The sequence below is a fragment of the Somniosus microcephalus genome, chromosome 12 (assembly GCF_052327205.1).
Source record: "Somniosus microcephalus isolate GS21.2 chromosome 12, FLI_Smic_1.0, whole genome shotgun sequence".
Lineage (NCBI taxonomy): Eukaryota > Metazoa > Chordata > Chondrichthyes > Squaliformes > Somniosidae > Somniosus > Somniosus microcephalus.
The window spans coordinates 16847008-16867050 of record NC_140998.1 but is presented as its reverse complement, the minus strand read 5'-3'; the positions used below and the strand labels follow the sequence as shown (position 1 = coordinate 16867050).

The 20043-nt window shown below is 51.6% G+C and overlaps 1 protein-coding gene across 7 annotated transcripts in view; it reads right to left on the bottom strand.

Moving 5' to 3' along the window:
• Nucleotides 1-20043, bottom strand: part of ttc7b (tetratricopeptide repeat domain 7B) — a 499428-nt gene that overhangs the window by 303035 nt on the left and 176350 nt on the right. The gene's annotated exons all lie outside the window — the stretch shown is intronic.

Genomic DNA, 20043 nt, shown 5'->3' with positions numbered 1-20043 from the left:
TGATCTTTTACGTCACCCTTGAACAGGCAAACATGACCTCGGTTTAACGTCTCATCTGAAGGGCGGCACCGCTGTCAGTGCAGCACTCCCTTAGTACTGCACTGGAGTATCTGCCTGGATTAGGTGTTCAAGGCTCTGGGGTGGAGCTTGATCCCACAACCTTCTGACTTGGAGGCAAGAGTGATACCAACTGAGGCAACCAGCTAAAGAGAGAGATCAATCATGGAGAGGTAAAAAGCTTTTGCATGCTGAAATCATCATTAAAATACTTGAGCAGCTTCCTTAATCCAAGAGTTAATTAATTTGTTGCTGCAAATGACACGAGACAGAAGTCATTTATTATCATAATAAATTAAAGGATGTATATCCAATTATACCATCAGTCCAGGTGTCCTCACTCAGCAGCTCTTCAATATTTCATTGTATTAACCGCTTGCCTGAGCATCCATCTCAACAGCACTAACTTGGAAGAGCAACTAATTAAGTAATTATTAATTCTACTGATACAGCTACACTGTGCAATGTACGAATGCAGAAAAGGCCAGACTCTGGCTCACGTTGTCCTCTTAACTGTCTCTAGAAATGGGCCGCAGGGACCTGCAGCAGTCCATCATTCAGAACCGTGCCTTCTAGGACATTTGAGTCAAACAATATCTGCCTCGCCCTCTCCAGAGGAGGAGGGAGGGAGGGAGGGAGGGGCGCGACGAGCGAGGGAGGGAGGGAGGGGCTCGACGAGGGAGGGAGGGAGGGGCGCGACGAGGGAGGGAGGGAGGGGCGCGACGAGGGAGGGAGGGAGGGGCGCGACGAGGGAGGGAGGGGCGCGACGAGGGAGGGAGGGAGGGGCGCGACGAGGGAGGGAGGGAGGGGCGCGACGAGGGAGGGAGGGAGGGGCGCGACGAGGGAGGGAGGGAGGGGCGCGACGAGGGAGGGAGGGGGGAAATGGGAGGGAGGGGGGAAATGGGTGGGAGAGGGGGGAGGGGGGTAAATGGGAGGGAGGGAGGAATGGGAGGCAGGAAGGACGGGCAAGGGGGTCATGGGACGGGGATCATGGGACGGGGACGGGGGTCATGGGACGGGGGTCATGGGACGGGGACGGGGGGTCATGGGACGGGGGGTCATGGGACGGGGGGTCATGGGACGGGGACGGGGGGTCATGGGACGGGGACGGGGGGTCATGGGACGGGGACGGGGGGTCATGGGACGGGGACGGGGGGTCATGGGACGGGGACGGGGGGCATGGGACGGGGGGGGAAATGGGGGAGGGATTGGGGGGAAATGGGAGGGAGTGAGGGGGGAAATGGGGGTGAGGTGGGATGGAGGGGGCTGAGATGGGAGGGAGGGAGAGGGAGAAATGGGAGAGAGGGAGAAATGGGAGGGAGGGGGAAATGGGAGGGAGGGAGGGAATGGGGAAATGGGATGGAGGATGGGAGGGGAAATGGGAGGGAGGATGGGAATGGGGAAATGGGAGGGAGGATGGGAATGGGGAAATGGGAGGGAGGATGGGAATGGGGAAATGGGAGGGAGGATGGGAATGGGGAAATGGGAGGGAGGGGAAGAGCCAATGGGCGGGAGGGGAAGAGCCAATGGGCAGGAGGGGAAGAGCCAATGGGCAGGAGGGGGAGAAAATGGATGGATGGGAGGGAGGGGGGAAATGGATGGGATTGGGGGAAAAGGGAGGGATTGGGGGAAAAGGGAGGGAGGGAGGCGGGAAATGGATGGGAGGGAGGGGGGGAAAGGGAGGGAGTGTGGATGGGAATGGGTGGAATGCGAACGGAAGGGAGGGGGAAAGGGAGGGAGGGGAGAAGGGGGAAGTAGGAGGGGGGCGTGGGAGGCAGGAAATGGGAGGGAGGGGGGATTGGGAGGGAAGGAGGGAGGGAGGGAGGGGGGATTGGGAGGGAGGGAGGGAAGGAGGGGGGAATGGGAGGGAGGGAGGGGGGGAATGGGAGGGAGGGGGGGGGGAAATGGAAGGGAGGGAGGGAGGAAATGGGAGGGAGGGAGGGTGGGAGGGCGGGAGGGGGGAATGGGAGGGAGGGAGGGAGGGAGGGGGGGATGGGAGGGAGGGGGGAATGGGAGGGAGGGGGGATTGGGAGGGAGGGAGGGAAGGAGGGGGGAATGGGAGGGAGGGAGGGGGGGGAAATGGGAGGGAGGGAGGGGGGAAATGGGAGGGAGGGAGGGAGGAAATGGGAGGGAGGGAGGGTGGGAGGGGGGAATGGGAGGGAGGGAGGGAGGGAGGGGGGAATGGGAGGGAGGGGGGATTGGGAGGGAGGGAGGGAAGGAGGGGGGAATGGGAGGGAGGGGGGGAGGGGGGAATGGGTGGGAGGGGGGAATGGGAGGGAGGGAGGGGGGAATGGGAGGGAGGGAGGGGGGAATGGGAGGGAGGGAGGGAGGGAAATGGGAGGGAGGGAGGGTGGGAGGGCGGGAGGGGGGAATGGGAGGGAGGGAGGGAGGGAGGGGGGAATGGGAGGGAGGGAGGGGGGGAGGAATGGGAGGGAGGGAGGGGGGAATGGGAGGGAGGGAGGGGGGAATGGGAGGGAGGGAGGGAGGGGGGAATGGGAGGGAGGGAGGGAGGGGGGAATGGGAGGGAGGGAGGGAGGGGGGAATGGGAGGGAGGGAGGGAGGGGGGAATGGGAGGGAGGGAGGGAGGGGGAATGGGAGAAAGGAATGGGGAAATGGGAAAGGGAGGGAGAGGAAATGGGAGGGAGGGAGGGGGGAATGGGAGGGAGGGAGGGGGGGAATGGGAGGGAGGGAGGGGGGGAATGGGAGGGAGGGAGGGGGGGAATGGGAGGGAGGGAGGGAGGGGGGGAATGGGAGGGAGGGAGGGAGGGGGGGAATGGGAGGGAGGGAGGGGGGGAATGAGAGGGAGGGAGGGAGGGGGGGAATGGGAGGGAGGGAGGGGGGGAATGGGAGGGAGGGAATGGGAGGGAGGGAGGGGGGAATGGGGGAGGGAGGGAGGGAGGGAGGGAGGGAGGGGGAATGGGAGGGAGGATGGGAATGGGGGAAAGGAATGGGGAAATGGGAAAGGGGAAATGGGAAAGGGGAAATGGGAAAGGGAGGGAGGGAGAGGAAATGGGAGGGAGGGAGGGAGGAAATGAGAGGGAGGGAGGGAGGAAATGAGAGGGAGGGAGGAATGGGAGGGGAAGGCGGGAGGGAGGGGGGGAAGGCGGGAGGGAGGGGGGGAAGGCGGGAGGGAAGGGGGGAAGGCGGGAGGGAAGGGGGGAAGGCGGGAGGGAGGGGGGAAGGCGGGAGGGAGGGGGGAAGGCGGGAGGGAGGGGGAAGGCGGGAGGGAGGGGGGAAGGCGGGAAGGAGGGGGGGAAGGCGGGAAGGAGGGGGGGAAGGCGGGAAGGAGGGGGGGAAGGCGGGAAGGAGGGGGGGAAGGCGGGAAGGAGGGGGGGAAGGCGGGAAGGAGGGGGGGAAGGCGGGGGGGGGGAAAGCGGGAGGGAGGGGGGGGAAGGAAAGCGGGAGGGGGGGAAGGCGGGAGGGAGGGGGGGGAAGGCGGGAGGGAGAAGGCGGGAGGGAGGGGGGAAGGCGGGAGGGAGAGGGGGAAAGCGGGAGGGAGAGGGGGAAAGCGGGAGGGAGAGGGGGAAAGCGGGAGGGAGAGGGGGAAAGCGGGAGGGAGAGGGGGAAAGCGGGAGGGAGAGGGGGAAAGCGGGAGGGAGAGGGGGAAAGCGGGAGGGAGAGGGGGAAAGCGGGAGGGAGAGGGGGAAAGCGGGAGGGAGAGGGGGAAAGCGGGAGGGAGAGGGGGAAAGCGGGAGGGAGAGGGGGAAAGCGGGAGGGAGAGGGGGAAAGCGGGAGGGAGAGGGGGAAAGCGGGAGGGAGAGGGGGAAAGCGGGAGGGAGAGGGGGAAAGCGGGAGGGAGAGGGGGAAAGCGGGAGGGAGAGGGGGAAAGCGGGAGGGAGAGGGGGAAAGCGGGAGGGAGAGGGGGAAAGCGGGAGGGAGAGGGGGAAAGCGGGAGGGAGAGGGGGAAAGCGGGAGGGAGAGGGGGAAAGCGGGAGGGAGAGGGGGAAAGCGGGAGGGAGAGGGGGAAAGCGGGAGGGAGAGGGGGAAAGCGGGAGGGAGAGGGGGAAAGCGGGAGGGAGAGGGGGAAAGCGGGAGGGAGAGGGGGAAAGCGGGAGGGAGAGGGGGAAAGCGGGAGGGAGAGGGGGAAAGCGGGAGGGAGAGGGGGAAAGCGGGAGGGAGAGGGGGAAAGCGGGAGGGAGAGGGGGAAAGCGGGAGGGAGAGGGGGAAAGCGGGAGGGAGAGGGGGAAAGCGGGAGGGAGAGGGGGAAAGCGGGAGGGAGAGGGGGAAAGCGGGAGGGAGAGGGGGAAAGCGGGAGGGAGAGGGGGAAAGCGGGAGGGAGAGGGGGAAAGCGGGAGGGAGAGGGGGAAAGCGGGAGGGAGAGGGGGAAAGCGGGAGGGAGAGGGGGAAAGCGGGAGGGAGAGGGGGAAAGCGGGAGGGAGAGGGGGAAGCGGGGAAGGCGGGAGGGAGGGGGGAAGGCGGGGGGGGGGAAGGCGGGGGGGGAAGGCGGGGGAGGGGAAGGCGGGGGAGGGGAAGGCGGGAGGGAGGGGGGAAAGGCGGGAGGGAAGGGGGGGAAGGCGGGAGGGAAGGGGGGAAGGCGGGAGGGAAGGGGGGAAGGCGGGAGGGAAGGCGGGAGGGAGGGGGGAAGGCGGGAGGGAGGGGGGAAGGCGGGAAGGAGGGGGGGAAGGCGGGAAGGAGGGGGGGAAGGCGGGAAGGAGGGGGGGGGAAGGCGGGAGGGAGGGGGGGAAGGCGGGAGGGAGGGGGGGAAGGCGGGAGGGAGGGGGGGGGAAGGCGGGAGGGAGGGGGGGGAAGGGGGAAAGCGGGAGGGAGGGGGGGGAAGGCGGGGGGGGGGGAAAGCGGGAGGGAGGGGGGGGGAAGGCGGGAGGGAGAAGGCGGGAGGGAGGGAAGGCGGGAGGGAGGGGGGGAAGCGGGAGGGGGGGAAGCGGGAGGGAGGGGGGGAAGCGGGAGGGAGGGGGGGAAGCGGGAGGGAGGGGGGGAAGCGGGAGGGAGGGGGGGAAGCGGGAGGGAGGGGGGAAGCGGGAGGGAGGGGGGAAGCGGGAGGGAGGGGGGGAAGCGGGAGGGAGGGGGGGAAGCGGGAGGGAGGGGGGGAAGCGGGAGGGAGGGGGGGAAGCGGGAGGGAGGGGGGGAAGCGGGAGGGAGGGGGGGAAGCGGGAGGGAGGGGGGGAAGCGGGAGGGAGGGGGGGAAGCGGGAGGGAGGGGGGGAAGCGGGAGGGAGGGGGGGAAGCGGGAGGGAGGGGGGGAAGCGGGAGGGAGGGAGGGGGGAAGCGGGAGGGAGGGAGGGGGGGAAGCGGGAGGGAGGGAGGGGGGGGAAGTGGGAGGGAGGGAGGGGGGGAAGCGGGAGGGAGGGGGGGGAAGCGGGAGGGAGGGGGGGAAGCGGGAGGGAGGGGGGGGAAGCGGGAGGGAGGGGGGGGGAAGCGGGAGGGAGGGGGGGGAAGCGGGAGGGAGGGGGGGGAAGCGGGAGGGAGGGGGGGGGGGGAAGCGGGAGGGAGGGGGGGGGAAGCGTGGACAAGCCATTGGTTGCCGATTAGGAGCAGGAAGGCCTAGTTGATTTGCCCCTCTCTAGCACAGGAGTTCTAGTACTCCAGGGGTGTCGACCTCTATTGATATGGTGAGCCTGCTCTGACATCCTGGCACTTGGCATGGGCCACATTCAGCAGCAGTTACTTGGACACACTGGGGTAGAATTGCTATGTGTTTCGCCCACTTTATCGGTGGAAAATGGACGCAATGTATACTAATTTCTGTGTGCGAGGTTTCACCCCTCCACCAGACGGTTGTGTTTCCAGTCAGTGGATGGCGGCGGTGGGGGGGGTGACGTCACGAAGCGGGGGGGAGGGGAATGCTGCTGTGCAAAGAGATTGAAAAGGTGCAGTTCTCTCGGGCTGTTGGAAGTGGTGCCTGGGAGATTCATGCCCCATTCCGGGAGACTAAGCACAGTCTACGGGCCGCATGGAACTGTTCCACGATCAAGATCAGTTCACTCAACCCTGATTGGGGATTAAACATGCTCCCCCGCCCCCCCCAGACCCTTGGCTAAGTTTCACAAAAGGCACTGCATTTATCTGCAAATTTTATTTTAAACAATTAGAAAACCTTGAGCCGGTCACTGCATCAAATGAAATGTAGGTTGTGCCGGGCTTATTTCCCCCTTCCCCTTTATGCTTCTGCTTTGGGCTTCTCTATTCCCCCATCTGGCAGACTGCCTCATTCTGAGCACTGTCAGTATCAGTCAGTGGTAGCGATGAAAATTAATCACTAAATTTGACAGCCATCGTAACCACCTATGCTCTATGGGCTTTGGTCCTGCCCCTTTACACTGAGACGCCAGTGACAACACTGTCTGCAATTTAATGAGCTTCAGTCTAACAATACTGCACTCACAGAATGCTGAGCAGCTCAAACCTGCCACATCACAGATCAATGCTCTGGTTTACAAGGGGTTCTGAAACAAAAAAACTTCAGAGAGTGTGTATGTATTCACAGCCACCTTCACAAAGGGACTCGCTGCCCGTAAAACAACGGGTGTGCATATTTAAGCTCTGATCAGCACCTAGAATCATAAAATAGTTACAGCACAGAAGGAGGCCATTCGGCCTGTTGAGCCCATGCTGGCTCTCTGTGAGCACTTCAGTTAATCCCGCTCCCAGGCCCTTTCCCCGTAGCCCTGCACATTTTTTTCCTTCAGGTACTTATCCAATTCCCTTTTGAAAGCCACGATTGAATCTGCCTCCACCACCCTTTCAGGCAGTGCATTCCACATCATAACTACTCGCTGCGTAAAAAAGTTTTTCCAAGATGTCGCCTTTGGTTCTTCTACCAGTCACCTTAAATCTGTGTCCTCTGGTTCTCGACCCTACTGCCGATGGGAACAGTTTCTCTCTACTCTGTCTAGGCCCCACAAGATTTTGAACACCTCTATCAAATCTCCCCTCAACCTTCTCTGCTCTAAGGAGAACAACCTCAGCTTCTCCAGTCTATCCAGGTAACTGAAGTCCCTCATCCCTGGAACCATTCTCGTAAATCTTTTCTGCACCCTCTCTAAAGTCTTCACATTCTTCCTAAAGTGCGGTGCCCAGAATTGGGCACAATACTCCAGTTGAGGCCGAACTAGTATTTTATAAAGGTTCATCATAACGTCCTCGCTTTTGCACTCTATGCCTCTATTTAGGAAGCCTAGGACCCTGTATGCTTTTTTAACTGTTTTCTCAACCTGCCCTGCCACCTTCAACGTACATATACGCCCAGGTCTCTGTTCATGCACCGCTTTCGAATTGTACCCTGTATTTTATATTGCCTCTCCTTGTTCTTCCTACCAAAATGTATCACTTCGCCCTTTTCTGCCACATGTCCGCCCATTCCACCAGCCTGTCTATGTCCTCTTGAAATCTATCACTATCCTCCTCACTGTTCACTATACTTCCAAGTTTTGTGTCATCTGCAAATTTTGAAATTCTGCCCTGTACACCCAAGACCAAGTCATTAATATATATCAAGAAAAGCAGTGGTCCTAGTACCGACCCCTGGAGAACACCACTGTATACCGTCCTCCAGTCTGAAAAACAACTGTTCTCCACTACGCGATAGCAAAATACTGCAGATGCTGGAAATCCAAAATAACAACAGAAAATGCTGGAAAAACTCAGCAGGCCAGGCAACATCCATGGAGAGAAATTACAGTCGACGTTTCGGGTCAAACCCTTTTTCAAAACTGGAAAGAAAATGAAATAGATCGAAAGGCAGGGCTGGGAGAGAACAAAAGAAGTGGAGAGACATTAAGAGGTATTCAAAACGAGACGAGATGGTGATAGGGGACTAGTGGAGACAAAAGACGGCTCAGATTAGGTGTGAAATGGTCTGGCAGAATGAGAGACAGCTGCCATGTGGGAGAGAAAAAAAAAAGGGAAGGGGGGGGGGGGGAAACGAAACCAAGGGGTGGATGAAAAAATATAAGTAAAAATGTAATAGGGGCCGAAGGTATGATCTGAAATTGTTGAACTCGATATCGAGTCCGGAAGGTTGCAAAGTGCCTCGTCGGAAGATGAGGTGCTGTTCCTCAAGTTTACATTGAGCTTCCGTGGAACAATGCAAGAGGCCAAGGACGGTGAGGTCCGAGTGGGAATGGAGCGGTGAATTAAAATGACAGACGACCGGAAGCTCGGGGTCACCCTTACGGACTGAACGGAGGTGTTCCGCAAAGCGGTCACCCAATCTGCGTTTGGTCTCCCCAGTGTAGAGGAGGCCGCATCGTGAGCAGCGAATACAGTATACTAGATTGCAAGAAGTACAAGTAAATCGCTGTTTCACCTGGAAAGGGTGTTTGGGGCCCCGGACAGGGGGGAGGTATCGGGGCAGGTGTTACATCTCCTGCGCTTGCACGGGAAGGTGCCAGGCGAAGGGGAAGGGGTGCTGGGGATGATAGAGTGGCATAGACTAGGGTGTCTCAGAGGGAGCGGTCCCTACGGAATGCTGAAAGGGGAGGGGAGGGGAAGATGCGTTTGGTGGTGGGATCACTTTGGAGGTAGCGGAAATGGCGGAGGATGATCTGTTGAATGTGGAGGCTGGTGGGGTGAAAGGTGAGGACAAGGGGAACCCTATCGTGGTTCCGGGAGGAAGGGGCAGGGGTGAGGGCAGACGTGCGGGAGATAGAACGGACACGGTCGAGGGCCGTGTCAACCACGGTAGAGGGGAATCCTCGGTTGAGGAAAAAGGAAGACATGTCGGAAGCACTGGTGTGGAAGGTGGCATCGTCGGAGCAGATGCGGCGGAGACGGAGAAACTGGGAGAATGGAATAGAGTCCTTACAGGAGACGGGGTGGGAGGAAATGTAGTCCAGGTAGCTGTGGGAGTCAGTGGGCTTGTAGTGAATATTGGTCAATAACCTATCCCCAGAGATGGAGACGGAGAAGTCGAGGAAGGGAAGAGTCAGAGATGGACCATGTGAAGGTGAGGATGTATACCACATCAACCGTATTGCCCTCATCAACCCTCTCTGTTACCTCATCAAAATGCTCAATCAAGTTAGTTAAACACGATTTGCCTTTGACAAATCCATGCTAGCTTTCCTTAATTAATCCACACTTGTCCAAGTGACTGTTAATTTTGTCCTGGATTATCGTTTCGAAAAGATTCCCCACTACCGAGTTTCAACTGACTGGTCTGCAGTTGCTGGGTTTATCCTTACACCCTTTTTTGAACAAGGGTGTAACATTTGCAATTCTCCAGTTCTCTGGCACCACCCCCATATCTAAAGAGGATTGGAAGATTATGGCCAGAACCTCCGCAATTTCCACCCTCAGCATCCAAGGATGCACCCCAGCCGGTCCTGGTGACTTATCTACTTTAAGTACAGCCAGCCTTTCTAGTGCCTCCTCCTCATCAATTTTTATCCCATCCAGTATCTCAACGACCTCCTCTTTTACTATGACTTTCGCAGCATCTTCTTCCTTGGTAAAGACAGATGCAAAGTGCTCGTTTAGTACCTCAGCCATGCCCTCTACCTCCATGCATAGGTATCCTTTTAGGTCCCTAGTCGGCCCCACCCCTCCTCTTACTACCCACTTATTATTTACATACCTATAGAAGACTTTTGGATTCCCTTTTATGTTAGCTGCCAGTCTCTTCCCATACTCTCTCTTTGACCTTCTTATTTCCTTTCTCACTTCCCCTCTGAACTTTATATATTCAGCCTGGTTCGCACTTGGATTCTCAACATGACGTGTCACACGCCCCTCTTTTTCTGCTTCATTTTACTCTCTATCTCTCTCGTCATCCAGGGAGCTCTGGTTGCCCTACCTTTCCCTCTCGTGGGAATGTACCTCGACTGTACCCGAACCATCTCCTCTTTAAAGGCAGCCCATTGTTCGATTACAGTTTTGTGTGCCAATCTTTGATTCCAATTTACCCGGGCCAGATCCGTTCTCAACCCACTGAAATTGGTCTTCCTCCAATTAAGTATTTTTACTCTGGATTCACCCTGTCCTTTTCCATAGCTAATCTAAACCTTATGATACCATGATCATTATTCCTAAATGTTCCCCCACTGAAACTTGCTCCACTTAACCCACCTCATTCCCCAAAACCAGATCCAGCAATGCCTCCTTCCTCGTTGGGCCGGAAACATACTGATCAAGAAAGTTCTCCTGAACACACTTCAGATATTCTTCCCCCTCTCTGCCCTTTACACTAGTACTATCCCAGTCTATATTAGGATAATTGAAGTCTCCCATTATCACTACTATAGTTTTTGCACCTCTCTGTAATTTCCCTGCAAATTTGCTCCTCTATATCCTTCCCACTAGTTAGTAGCCTATAGACTACACCTAGTAGTGTATTGGCACTTCTATTGTTTCTTAACTCTAACCAAATAGATTCTGTCCTTGACCCCTCCAGGACATCCTCTCTTTCCAGCACACTAATATTCTCCTTCATCAATACTGCCACCCCAATTCCTTTCTTTCCTTCCCCATCTTTCCTGAACACCTTATATCCAGGAATATTTAGTACCCACTCCTGCCCTTTTTTGAGATGTCTCCGTTATCGCCACAACATCATATTCCCACGTGGCTATTTATGCCTGCAGCTCACCAACCTTATTTATCACGCTTCGTGCATTTACATAACTATCTTAGACCTTCTTGTATTCTCTCTTAGTCTGACCCCACCTAATACTACTCCTTACTCTAGTACTATCTGTCTCTCCAAATCCTTTGTACTCCTTATTTCCCCTTTCTAATGCTGCATCTTGGTGCCCATCCACCTGCCAAATTAGTTTAAACCCACCCCAACAGCACTAGCACACCCCACCGTGAGGATATTGGCCCCGGCTCTGTTGAGGTGCAACCCGTCCAGCCTGCACAAGGCCCACCTCCCCCAGAACCGGTCCCAATGTCCCAGGAATCTAAAGCCCTCCCCTCCTGCACCATTTCTCCAGCCACGCATTCATCTGCTCTATCCTCCTATTTCTATACTCACTAGCTCGTGGCAGCAGGAGTAATCCGGAGATTACTAACTTTGAGGTCCTGCTTTTTAATTTCTTTCCTAGCTCCCTAAAATCAGCCTGCATTGTAATGATCAATAACATGTCAGTCTATAGTGGACACTAGGTGGAGCCGTAGAGCTGTATATAGCTGTATGTATGTAAGACTACACTACCCAGCTGTATAGATATTAAGACTACATTACCCATGAGGCACTAGGCTACCCACAAGGCAACAGTCAAGATGGAAGCCTCTACAAGATGCTGTACAAGTCCACATGTGCTCAATAAAAGTAGCTAGCAAAAGCTAGCTGTGTTCATAATAAGAATGTCTATTTATTAATGAACATAACATGGTACCAGGGTGGGGAAGATCTGCTGAAAATTGTGAAAAGCGACATGGAGAATTTGAAGCCACCAGAGCGTTTGAATCTCGAGGGAAATATCGACTACAATTGGCGGATTTTTAAACAACAATTCGAACTCTACATTGCAGCCATCGGATTCGGTACGAAGCCAGACGCAAGGAAAATAGCGTTGCTGCTTACGGTTGCAGGCCCACAGGCGATAGAGGTATTTAATACATTTGTATTTAATCCAGTGGAGAACAGAGCAAAATTAGAAGATGTGCTAAAAAATTTTGATGCACATTGCTCTCCCAAAAAGAATGAGACGTATGAAAGATACATCTTCCGTTCTCGGACACAGCAACAAAATGAGACTTTTGATAGCTTTATAACTGATCTGAAACTGAAAGCACAAACATGTAATTTCTCTGAGCTCAAAGCATCCATGATTCGTGCCCAGATTGTGTTTGGTATTCATGATAAAAAAGTCAGGGGACGTCTGTTGAGAGAAACCGAACTAAATTTGGAAAATGGGGTGAAAATATGCCAAGCCAGCGAGCTAGCTCGAAAGCACGCGAAGACTTTCAGTGAAATCAATAATGATGCGATTGTAATGAGTGATAATGCTGCTGTCGGTGCTGTGTCCTATAAGGGGAAGAAACATGGGCAGAACAGAAATGAAAAGCAATCGGAGGATGAAATTTTTAATTGTAAACGCTGTGGTTACAAACACCAGTTAAAACAATGCCCAGCGTTTGGAAAAATGTGCACAAAGTGTAATGGAAAGAATCACTTTGCCAAATAATGCTTTTCAAAAGTAAAAACAACGAAAGGGCAACAAGTTAATGTGATTGAGGACACTGATTTAAGTGAGGCATTTTTTGTAGGAATGGTGTCATGTGACGATATCAAAAAAGATACAGAAAATGTGCAGCCCTCAGAAATGGACAATTCTGAACATAAAGTTAATGCAGTAAAAGAGGACAAATGGATGATCCCACTGCAGATAAATGGAGCATTAGTTACATTGAAACTGGACACTGGGGCAAAAGCAAACTTAATCAGTATGAGTGACATAAAAAATATGAAAGAAAAGCCCAAAATACAGAAAAAGTCAGTACTACTGAAGAGCTATAATGGACAGAAAATAGATAGCTTAGGTGTATGCAGACTTAAAGTGACAGTCAAAGACAAAGTGCATCATTCTCATGTTTTCTGTTGTGGCTGAAAGACTTGACTCGATACTAGGTGACAAAGCTTGTGAAGACTTAGAACTGGTCAAGAGAGTCTACCGTATAAACTGTGCCATAAGCAGACCAAATGACTCAGGTGATGAAGCAGAGAGCCCATCAAGGATGAAAAGGCCAAAGGGTATCCATGTCTTCAAAAAGCCTAGTTTCTCCAAGAAGAAAGAAAAAGACTTTAAGGTCAAAGAGAAGCCAAAGGAAGAAAAGCACAAAGAGGAAAAACACAAGGAGAAAAAGTCCAAAGAGATAACCGCAGCAGATGTTGTTAAGCAGTGGAAAGAGAAAAAGAAAAAGAAGAAGCCTGCACCAGAGCAGGAAGCAGTTCCGGTGGATACTCCTTCTTCCCTCAGGCCAATCTTTGGTGTTCCATTAGCCGAGGCTGCGGAGAGGACTATGCTGTATGATGGGATCCAGCTGCCAGCAGTTGTTCGAGAGTGCATTGACTACATTGAGAGTTATGGCATGAAGAGTGAAGGAAACACTGAAACCCTCTCCAAGCAAAGATCGCAAGGAGACCTCGATCCAGACAAGAGCAGATTGATGACAATGCCGCAACTGCATCTTGTCATTCACCGCCAGAACAATCTCATTAAGACACATCAGACTTACCCGTGTTGAGAAGATCCACACGTGAAGTAAAAAAGCCTGATAGACTTAATCTTTGAGTACAATGTAAAGCTTTGAAAATGTGTTGACTGTTTTGAAAATGTTTATGTTTATAGAGCACTAACAAAAGTGTTACTGATATTATCTTTATTGTTTTCTTGAAAGTTGATTGATATTGATTTTGTTAAACCTCAAAGAAAGGGGGATGTAGTGATCAATAGCATGTCATTCTATAGTGGACACTAGGTGGAGCCGTAGAGCTGTATATAGCTGTATGTATATAAGACTACACTACTCAGCTGTATAGATATTAAGACTACATTGCCCATGAGGCACTAGGCTACCCACAAGACAACAGTCAAGATGGAAGCCTCTACAAGATGCTGTACAAGTCCACATGTGCTCAATAAAAGTAGCTAGCAAAAGCTAGCTGTGTTCATAATAAGAATGTCTATTTATTAATGCACATAACATGCATGACCTCATCCCTCTTTCTACCTAGGTCATTGATACCAATATTGACAATGACCTCTGGCTGTTCATCCTCCCGCTTCAGAATGTCCTGCAGTCGCTCAGTGACATCCTTGATCCTGGCACCAGGAAGGCAACATACCATCCTGGAATCACGTCTGCGGCCACAGAAATGCCTGTCTGTTCCCCTAACTATTGAATCTCCTATCACTATTGCTTTCCAGATCTTCCTCCTACCCTCCTTGTACAGCTGAGCCACCCGTGGCTCTGGCTGTACTCCCCAGAGGAACTATCGCCCTCACTCGTATTCAATACTGAATACCAGTTAGAGAGTGAGATGCACTCGGGGGACTCCTGCACTACCTGCCTGGTCCTCCTTGTCTGTCTGGCAGTCACCCAGTCCCTCTCTTTCTGCACACTCTTATGCTGAGGGATGACCACCTCCTGAAACGTGCTAAAATTTTGTTAAAACGGATACATTGCCCAAAAATTCTCAACAAGCCTCCTGTTCCCCGTTCCCGGTGTATCCTGTTCTATGGATGAGAGATGTCACTTATAATTGTAACCACAGTACGGTGAAGTGTCAGCATAACCGTGCTGAAAGAGGGGTTGTAGGATAGTGGGAGGGAGTACGGAGGTCTGGGAGTAGCATGCCAGGCGATGGGAGGATGTGTTGTTTGTATGTGATAGTACTAGGGAGCTTGGGTCTGAGACTGGGAGTCATGAGGTACAGACTGCATGAGGTGTAGGCACATTGGGCTGAGTGTGGGGGTATTGGAGAATTGGGAAGGGGGAGGTTACAGCCTCCAGCAGCACTTAGGAATAGGGTACCAGGCTGTTGGGGAGGGAAGAATCCTGGGGTGTGGGGAGAGTAGCATGGTGACAAGGGTTTTGTTGGGGATGGGTGTCAGCAGTGAGGGAAAAGGTATGGGTGCTTGGTGGGGCAGGGGCAGTGGAACTTGGCAGGACGGAGTGTGAGGGATAAGCTACTGATGCTTGGGGCAGGAGTGGTGATATGCAGCATCAAGTACAGACAAAGGGCAAAACAGACAGGCATTCGGAGTGGGAGTGGTGGCATGTGGCACAAAGGAGCGGGGAAAAGCAAGGAGATGCAATATGGCAAGAGGGGAGGGGATGGGGAAAGGCATGGGTGCTGCGGTGGGTATGGCTGCTGAGAGGCAGTTGGATGGAGTGGAGACAACAACAACTTGCATTTATATAAAGCCTTTTAACACAGTAAAACATCCCAAGGCACTTCACAGGAGCATTATCAGACAAAATCTGACACCGAACCAAATAAGGAGATGTTAGGACAGGTGACCTAAAGCTTGGTCAAAGAGGTAGATTTTAAGGAATGACTTAAAGGAGGTAGAGAGATGGAGAGGTTTAGGGAGGGAATTCCAGAGCTTAGCGTCCAGGCAGCTGAAGGCATGGTCCCCAATGGTGGAGCGATTAAAATCAGGGATGCGCAAGAGGCCAGAATTGGAGGAGTGCAGAGATCTCGGTGGGTTAATAACAGAAGACGAGCAGGAGTAGGCCATATGGCCCTTCGAGCCTGCTCCGCCATTCAATAAGGTCATGGCTGATCATTGACCTCAACTCCACTTTCCCGCCCGATCTCCATATCCCTTGATTCCCCTAGAGTCCAAAAATCTATCTATCTCAGCCTTGAATATACTCAAAGACTCAGCATTCACAGCCCTCTGGGGCAGAGAATTCCAAAGATTCACAACCCTCAGTGAAGAAATTCTTCTTCATCTCAGTCTTAAATGGTCGACCCCTTATCCTGAGACTATGCCCCCTAGTTCTAGACACTCCAGCCAGGGGAAACAATCTCTCAGCATCAACCCTGTCAATTCCCTTCAGAATCTTTTATGTTTCAATGAGATCACCTCTCATTCTTCTAAACTCCAGAGAGTATAGGCCCAATCTACACAATCGCTCATCATAGGACAGCCCTCTCATCCCAGGAATCAATCTAGTGAACCTTTGTTGCACCGCCTCCAAGGCAAGTATATCCTTCCTTAGATAAGGATGCCAAAACTGTGCACAGTACTCCAGTTGTGGTCTCACCAAGGCCCTGTACAATTGTAGCAAGACTTCCTTACTCTTATACTCCAACCCCCTTGCAATAAAGGCCAACATGCCAATTGCTTTCCTTATTGCTTGCTGTACCCGCATGCTAGCTTTCTGTGTTTCTTGCACGAGGACACCCAAATCTCTCTGAACACCAACATTTGAAAGTTTCTCACCATTTAAAAAATATTGTTTTTCTATTCTTCCTACCAAAGTGAATAAGCTCACATTTCCCTACATTATACTCCATCTACCACCTTACTGCCCACTCACTTAGTCTATCTATATCCCTTTGCAGACTCTGTGTTCTCCTCACAGCTTACTGTCCCACCTAGCTTTGTATCATCAGCAAACTTGGATACATTACACTCGGTCCCTTCATCTAGGTCATTAATATAGATTGTAAATAGCTGAGGCCCCAACACTGATCCTTGCGGCACCCCACTAGTTACAGCCTGCCAACCTGAAAAAGATCCATTTATCCCTACTCTCTGTTTTCTGTCCGTTACCCAATCCTCTATCTATGCTACTATATTACCCCCAACCCCATGAGCCCTAACCTTGTGCAATAATCTTTTATGTGGCACTTTATCGAATGCCTTTTGGAAATCCAAATATACTACATCCACTGGCTCCCCTTTATCTATCCTGCTCGTTATATCCTCAAAAAACTGTAATAAATTTGTCAAACACGATTTCCCTTTCATAAACCATGTTGACGCTGCCTAATCATGTTATGATTTTCTAAGTGACTTGATACCACTTCCTTAACAATGGATTCCAGCATTTTCCTGACGACTGATGTCAGGCTAACAGGCCTGTAGTTTCCCATTTTTTCTCTCCCTCCTTTCTTGAATACATTTGTGACCTTCCAATCTGCTGGTACGATTCCAGAATCTAGGGAATTTTGGAAGATCAAAACCAATGCATCTAGTATCTCTTCAGCCACCTCTTTTTGAACCCTAGGATGTAGGCAGTCAGGTCATGGGGATTTGTTGGCTTTTAGTCCCATTAGTTTCTCTGGTACTTTTTCTCTACTTACATTAATTACATTAAGCTCCTCACCCTCATTAGGCCCTTGGTTCCCCACCATTTTTGATATGCTTTTGTGTCTTCTACTGTGAAGACAGATACAAAATATTTAACGTTTCTGCCATTTCCTTATTCCCCATAATAATTTCTCCTGTCTCAGCCTCTAAGGGACCAACGTTTACTTTTGCTACTCTTTTCCTTTTTACATATTTGTAGAAACTCTTACAATCTGATTTTATATTTCTTGCTAGTTTTCTCTCATTCTATTTTTTCCCCTTATCATCAATTTTTTGGTCAACCTTACAAGGTCTAAAATAGCCTGTTCCCTGGTTGGTTTCATGACATATTGTTCTAGGAAACAGTCCCGAATGCATTCCATGAACTCATCCTCCAGACTACCTTTGCCAATTTGATTTGTTCAGTCAATATGGAGATTAAAGTCCCCCAAGATTATTGCATTACCTTTGTTGCAAGCTCCTACTATTTCTTGATTAATATTCTGTCCAATGGATTAGCTACTGCTAGGGGGCCTATATACTACTCCTACCAGTGTTTTCTGCCCCTTGTTATTCTTTGTAACATTATAAGCTTCTTCTTTCATTCTAATGCTATCCTTAACTTCTTCAGTTAGCCACGGTTGGATCACTTTTCCTATGGAGTTTTTGTCTCAATGGAATGTATTTTTGTTGAGAATTATGAAACATTTCTTTAAATGCTAGCCACTGCTTATCTACCGCCATACCTTTTAGTCTATTTTTCCAATCTATCTTAGCCAACTCGGCCCTCACACCTATGTAATTGGCTTTATTTAAGTTTAAGACTCTAGTTTCAGACTTAGGCAAATCACTCAAAATTACAGTAATGTGAAATTCTATCATATTATGATCATAGAGTTATACAGCACAGAAAGAGGCCCTTCGGCCCATCGTGTCTGCGCCGGCCATCAAGCCCTATCTATTCTAATCCCATTCCAGTACTTGGTCCGTAGCCTTGTATGCTATGGCATTTCAAGTGCTTATCTAAATGCTGCTTGAATGTTGTGAGGGTTCCTGCCTCTACCACCCTTTCAGGCAGTGAGTTCCAGATTCCAACCACCCTCGATGAAAAAGATTTTCCTCAAATCCCCTCAAAACCTCCTGCCCCTTACCTTGAAACTATGCCCCCTGGTTATTGACCCTTCTACTAAGGGGAAAAGTTCCTTTCTATCTACCCTATCTATGCCCCTCATAATTTTGTACACCTCAATCAGGTCCCCCCTCAGCCTTCTCTGCTCTAAGGAAAACAACCCCAGCCTGTCCAGTCTCTCTTCATAGCTGAAGCGCTCCAGCCCAGGTAACATCCAGGTGAATCTCCTCTGCACCCTCTCCATTGCAATCACATCCTTCCTATGGTGTGGCGACCAGAACTGCACACAGTATTCCAGCTGTGGCCTAACTAACGTTTTGTACAGCTCCATCATAATCTCCCTGCTTTTATATTCTATGCCTTGGCTAATGAAGGCAAGTATCCCATATGCCTTTTTAACCACCTTATCTACCTGCCCTGCTGCCTTCAGGGATCTATGTACATGCACACCAAGGTCCCTATGATCCTCTGTCCTTCCTAGGGTCCTACCATTCATTGTGTATTCCCTTGCCTTGTTAGTCCTCCCAAAATGCATCACCTCATACTTTTCAGGGTTAAATTCCATTTGCCACTGTTCTGCCCATCTGACCAACCCGTCTATATTGTCCGGTAGCCTGAGGCTACTCTCCTTGCTATTTACCACCCCACCAATTTTCGTGTCATCTGCGAACTTACTGATCATACCACCTACATTCCTATCTAAATCATTAATGTACACTACGAACAGCAAGGGACCCAGCACCGATCCCTCGGTACACCACTGGACACAGGCTTCCAGTCACAAAAACAACCTTCGACCATTACCCTCTGCCTCCTGCCACTAAGCCAATTTTGGATCCAATGTGCCAAATTGCCCTGGATCCCATGGGCTCTTACCTTCTTGACCAGTCTCCCATGCGGGACTTTGTCAAAAGCCTTACTGAGGTCCATGTAGACTACATCAACTACACTACCCTCATCCACACACCTAGTCACCCCCTCGAAAAATTCAATCAAATTGGTTAGACATGATCTCCCCCTGACAAAGCCATGCTGGCTATCCTTGCCTCTCCAAGTAGAGACTAATTCTATCCCTCAGAATTTTTTCCAATAATTTCCCTACCACTGGCCTGTAATTCCCTGGTTTATCCCCACTAACCTTCTTGAATAATGGTACTACGTTAGCTGTCCTCCAGTCCTCTGGCACCTCCCCTGTGGCCAGAGAGGTTCTGAAAATTTGTGTCAGAGCCCTTGCAATCTCCTCCCTTGCCTCACACAGCAGCCTGGGACACATCTCGTCTGGGCCTGGGGATTTATCCACTTTTAAGCCCGCTAAAACCGCTAGTACCTCCTCCCTCTCGATGCTAATTTGTTCAAGTATATCACAATCCCCTGCCTGATTTCTATGTCTACATCATCCTTCTACATAGTGAACACAGATGCAAAATATTCATTTAAAACCTCACCTACATCTTCCGGCTCTACACACAGATTGCCACTTTGGTCCCTAATGGGCCCTACTCTTTCCCTGGTTATCCTCTTGCCCTTAATATACTTATAAAACACCTTGGGATTTTCCTTTATTTTGTCCGCCAGTGTTTTTTCATGCCCCCTCTTCGCTCTCCTAATTTCTTTTTTAAGTACCCCCCTGCACTTTCTACACTCCTCTAGGGCTTCCACTGTTTTTAGTCCTTTGTATCTGCCAAAAGCCTCCCTTTTTTTCCTGATCCATTCTTGTATATCTGGACTTGTTGGTCCCACCCTTGACCTTTACGGGAACATGTTGGCGTTGTACTCTCTCTATTTCCTTTCTGAATGACTCCCACTGCTCTGATGTGGATTTTCCTACAAGTAGCTGATCCCAGTCCACTTTGGCCGGATCCTGCCTTATCATATTAAAATCGGCCTTCCCCCAATTTAGAACCTTTATTTCCGGTCCATCTTGGTCCTTTTCCATGACTACCTTAAATCTCACCGAATTATGGTCACGGTCACCAAAATGCTCTCCTACTGACACTTCTACCACTTGCCCGGTTACAGTCCCTAGAATTAGGTCTAGTACCGCCCCCTCTCTTGTAGGACTTTCTACATGCTGGCTCAAAAAGCTCTCCTGGATGCACTTTAAGAATTCTGCACCCTCTAAGCCTTTCACACTCTGACTATCCCAGTT